Source organism: Halichoeres trimaculatus, unplaced genomic scaffold (assembly GCF_033239565.1).
Source record: "Halichoeres trimaculatus isolate MK-OKI-2021-1 unplaced genomic scaffold, fHalTri1.1 fHalTri1_scaffold_17, whole genome shotgun sequence".
NCBI classification, from domain to species: domain Eukaryota; kingdom Metazoa; phylum Chordata; class Actinopteri; order Labriformes; family Labridae; genus Halichoeres; species Halichoeres trimaculatus.
The window spans coordinates 9947080-9952821 of NW_027437195.1; positions in this window are offsets into that span (position 1 = coordinate 9947080).

Here is a 5742-nt window from a genome sequence, read left to right on the forward strand (position 1 = left end):
ACAGGTGCCGAGAGCTGGAGGAACTGGTGAAAAAAAAGCCTTAGTACAAATTCCTCCTCTGCATCTGTTGAAGACCAGGAAGGAAACTGACAAGATAGAGGTTGACTCCTCTACAGTAGGACAGAACGTGTCAGCTGAGCTGATGGCAGAGAAGAAGAAGAACCAACTCCTGCAGGAACTGGAGAAGATCAAAGATGCTCACAGCCATCTTCAAGTCCTGCACTGAAATCACACAAATGGTGCCAGGAAGATCTGGACGACCTCCAAAAGCAAGTTCAGGTCTACGCTGAGAAGATGGCCCAGGAACAGGCCACCATAGCGGCTTTGACCAAAGAACATAGCGCTCTGCTTCAGAAGGTGGCAGAAGAGAGACAGAGCAACAAGAGCAACATCAAAAGTGCAGGGCAGAGGATTGAGGCTCTACAGCGTGAGCTGCAGGAGCAGAGGAAGGCCTCCCGTGACAAAGCTTCCAGAGATCAGGCTGCTTTCTCATCTCTACAAGCCAATCACAACGCACTGCTTCAGAAGAGGACAGGAGACAAGGCTACTATGGAGGCTATGACGAGAGAACACAACACCCTGCGTCAAAAGATGTTAGAGGAGAGCCAAACCTACCAGGCTCATTTCAGGTATGCTGAACAGGTGCTACAGACGCTACAGCGTGAGCTCCAGGAGCAGAAGAGCACCAGCAACAACAAAGCTCTTTAGGATCAAGGAGCGTACACATCCCTCAGAGCTGCACCAAGCTCTCCTCCAGAAGACCACAGAGGAAAACAAGAAGCACCAAACTGATCTACTCACTGCCAGGCAGACAACAGACTCTCTTCACAGACAAAGGCTCACGCTGACAAGGTGCCCCAGGACAAGGCTACCATGACAAAAGAGCAAAATGCCCTGATAGCTCGTCAGTTACACTATAGCATGAGACCATAGCGGCGTGACACAGTGTACCCTGCTAATAAATCCAACGAAGAGGAAATACGTGACACAGTAAACAAAGAGCAAGGATGAGAGACATACAGCATTTCGTCTTCTTTGTGATTGGCATGTGGCTCTTTGTTACAAAGCACAATCAGGCTTTGCTTCAGGCTGTGTGCTGGCCGCTGCTGTCGTACAGTAAGTGACGATTAGTTTGACCAAATCAACGGACTACAGTGTTTGTAGCTCCACCTTCTGTGGTCGGATCAGCATGTCTGGCACCGCAATGGAAAGGTCCCAAAAAGTGGGACGGTTCGTCTCAGTTATTTGGGGATCTGTCCCGGGATTAGTCAGCAGAAACACCAAAAAATGCATGCTGTCCTGAGACAAACCAAACTGAACCGCTGGTTAGAAACAAGGCTAAAGGGACTTTCAGTCAACATGGTGTAGATATTTGAACTGAATTAACTAATTCTGTTGCTGATAAAAATGCTGTCAAACCTTTATTTGCGATGTCAAACGCTGTGTCTTACATTCCTGACCAGACAGGGGCAAAAATGTAAGACACAGAGACCTTTGTGAAAATATCACTTCCCAAACCCCGGACATGACAGTCCAACAGGGTTCATAAAATTAGAGAACCTCTGGTTGTTCCTGAAACATGGCAGATGATTTAACCTGGAAGGTTTACTTTACAAATTACAGACATGTTCAACTCGATGGAATTGTAAACACAGGTGTCCTCAGAAATCCCCAGGTGATACTGATATTGTGTGAGCAGTGCGAGCGTGCTTAGCTCTCTCAGTGCTGACGTTTGTTTATGTTCTCACTCTGAAGCTGTGCAGGATATGTGCCATGTCCCCAGTGATTAAACTTAAAGCTCCTGTCAGGAGTTTCAGCTGGGTTTGAACAAATTAAAATGGACACAGAGGCCTTTTTATGACCTCATGACACCTTCAGCGACAAGACTGGCAATTTCTTTCATGTTCTTTAAAAATGAACTCAAGATAACGCTTTACAGTAAGGAGTCAAAGAGCTGCATAACTTTTCTTTCTCTTCATGGTTTTAATGTGTGTGTGTGTACTGTACATACATGTATGTGTGTCTGTAACCGAGCACAGTCGTCTCAGAAGAAGTTGTTGGTTATTGAAAACTCTCCATGTGGCCCACAGGAACAAACACAGTGAAAACACAGCTGTGGATGTCCAGTCCCCTGACAGGCCGGACCTCTACCGTGGAGGCCAGAGCATCCGTCTGCCTGAGGGGTCCGAGCCCCACGCCGCATCCCCACCTCATGCCGTGTGCTTTATTTACTCTCTTGTCACATGTTCCACGTTGGTCGCAGCGGCTCTGGCAGAAGCAGTTAGCTTCCCCACGAGTCCCCTCTCTTGTTTCTGCAGATGTTACAGAGGTTTATTTGTATTTAGAGGGCCTTTGTTTTCTTCAGTTGCATCAGTAAGCTGTTCCTTCACCGCCAGGGTCACATGCCTTTGTGTCAGACTGTTTCTTGCAGTTGGACAGCTGAATCCTCTGGGGCTAGAGAAACCGAGCGCTCCAGCCGAGCTCTCAGAGGGGCCTGACTGCCTGTGATGCTCTGATTCAAGACCTGATGGTGAACTTGGAGTTATACACCTGGGCGATGTTTTTTTTAATGTCCACACTTGGACTTAAGACAAAACAGAACCAACAGGAAGTCATCTCAAACAAAATTGATGCAGTTTTCTAAATCTTTTGTAATTAAACAAAGATGGAACAGCTCATTTTCCTTCAAATCTATCTGAACTTTTGTTGCTGCTTCTTGCGCCAACTAACACAGACTTCACTCCGTCTCTTCCCCAATTTTACTTTATCAGATTTACTTCTGATGAGGAGTTAACCCCATTTTGACACTAAAGATGGAGTATTGTGTATGTCTCAGTCTTTGTTCTGTTCCTCAGGTGCCCTATAGTGTTTTAAATGATTTACAGCTAAAAAACAAACAAAAAACATTATTTTTCTCCCACCTGTGTTTTAGAGAACCTTTATTTCAACCTCAGTCTGAAACACTTTGTTTTAGCTGCTGTCTCTTTAAGACTCCCTGCTCCACAAACCCCCTTCCCTCTGATTGGTCACCACTCGAGAGGTCTGTCAGGGGCAGAGCAATGAGCAGACCATGGTGTTTGAAGCCTGCTTCTCCAATGTGTCATGAGTCAGTTAGAAGATACTTATTTCAGTAAGTTTCAAGAGGATCTTGTTGAGATCTCATTAAGAGCAGTTTACGCACAGATTCAGGGATTTCTTCAAAGTCAGAATACCCCCTCTTTAAACATAGTGACAGACTGGCTGTTGAGTCTGGAGGATAAGCTTGTCAGACTTTTCCTCTCTCTCGATATCCTAGTTTTGCACATATCTGGATATGTAGTGCTGCACCAGATCACTGTTGAGGGACTTATTCCTCCACAAAGTGAGAAAATTGAATATCTGCCATGAGTCATAAATGCTGGTTTCCCTTAAGTGTCCATATAAAATGCAAATGTTCAGAACTCTCACTGCGAGTGCAAAGTTTTATGACTTTTTAAGTAGACATAAGACAAGGGAACATTTTACATTAAAGGAATAACAAAATGTGCTCATGTTCCTAAAGACCCTCCAACATGTCAAAAATGCAATCTGTATTTTTCTGATTTCAGGTTTTGGTGCTTGACAGATTGATTTAATCTCTCAATCCACAAGATAATCCTCCATAAAAGAGTCTCATTCAGTTCAGTTTGTCACATTTTGTACATCATCAAAGACAGAGCAGACAAAGAAAGCTGACCTACTAGACTAAGGGAGTCTGACATGGAAAACACACACACTTCAGTCTCCAGACTCCCCCCTCCATCCCTCTGTGGGGCATCATGTCACTTTCTCCTCAGAGCGTAAAGTTGTAGAGCTTCATAAGTTTTTCCACCTGCTCCTCTGCCTCTGGTGTGAGGCCCGCCGGAGCAAACTGACGGGAGTTAGAGCTTCATGTTGATTCAGCTTCCTCTCATCCAAAGCATTCCCCAAGGAGCAGATCCTGTGTGTGGGGCGGGGGGTGGATGTGGCCTGGGGCGATCCAGATGATGTGCTTAAGCTCATAAAGAATTGATTAAAGTGTTTAAATGTACTTATCTAAGTGAGCAGGTATGAGTCTGTCTCCTGAAGCCAAAGAGGAAGCTCGTCATCATCAAAGATAGAAACCAAACGTTAAACCCAGAGCGGAGCGGAGCAGAGCATTCCCGCTCAGGTCCCATGGGAGCTTTTTCGGAGGAAAGGGTTAAGAAAACATACACACACACTTACTTTGAAGTCCTCTGTTCACTCACCTATGTATAGCAGCAAGGAAACATGGGAAAATATTGATGCATCCAAAAAAAGACAAAGTCACACTGAGTGGAAGTCACATGACGTGAAAAACCAGTCAATGAAGAAGACAGACATCTGCATCTGCAAAATACCTACACACACTTAACACACTCAAGTCTACAGGAAGACACAAAACACACGAAGGAGAGACTGATAGTGGTGTTGGGGAGACCTGAGTACACTGTGTAAACAAGAAGACAGAAATGTGCCGTGGTGTGGAGAGACAATGACTAGCACCTCAGATATTCTATTTTGTAAGACTTTATCAGTTGCTTCATGGGACGTTTCCCCCCTGCCAGTGGTTGAGATGATAATTAGATTTCTATGATTCACATATTTGAGGAAAGAAACCTTGTGAGTAATACGGCGAGGGAGAGAGACGGTCTCAGGGTTGTTAAAGCAATGTCAAAATCAACATCAGGGACACGTCCTGTTTCTTATCTCTGCCAATAGTGAAGTAATGATGGTCACAAGGTTGTGCAATGAAATGTTAGTAGTAGACCCTGCTCACAGAACAAAGTCAAAATGCATGTACAGTGAGTGTTGATGTTTTTATTTTGTATGTACTCGCTGGCTAAGTTTACCTGTTCAACTGCTTATAAACTCAAACACTGAATCAGCCAATCACAGGGCGGCAACTCTGCAGCATTTAGACATATAGACATTGCGAGACGAGCTGCCAAAGTATAGACCGGGCATTAGTTTTGGCTCACAAGAACTGTGCAATAGAAACTTGAAAAAGGTTGCCTGGTCCTTGTCTGATGAGTCTGGATTTCCACTCCAAATTCAGAAGGTAGGCTGTTGTTGATGCTCGGAATCTGGCGTCAACAACATGAAAGCATGGATCCATCCTGCCTTGTATCAACGGTTCAGGCTGCTGCTGGTGGTAGTGTAATGGTGTGGAGGATATATTCTTGTCTCACTTTGGGCCCCTTGGTACCAACTGAGCATGGTTTAAAGTCCACAGCCTACCTGAGTATTGTTGCTGACCATGTCCATCCCTTTATGAGCACAGTGTACCCATCTTCTGATGGCTACTTCCAGCAGGATAACGCTCCATGTCATAAAGCTGGAATCATCTCAGACTGGTTTCTTCAACATGACAATGAGTTCACTGTACTCAAATGGCCTCCACAGTCCCCAGATCTCAATCCAATAGAGCACCTTTGGGATGTGGTGGAACGGGAGATTCTCATCATGGATGTTCAGACGATAAATCTGCAGCAACTGTGTGATGCTATCATGTCAATATGGACCAAACTCTCTGAGGAATGTTTCAAGTACCTTGTTGAATCTATGACACCAAGAATAAGAATGGGGGTCCTACTGGGTACTAGCAAAGGTGGACCTGACAAAGTTCTTGGTGAGTGTATATTGTTTGTTGTTTTTAGAAAATACTGCTGTAAACATTTGAATTAAAATCAACCCAGAATACAATTGAGTAGCTCATAATTA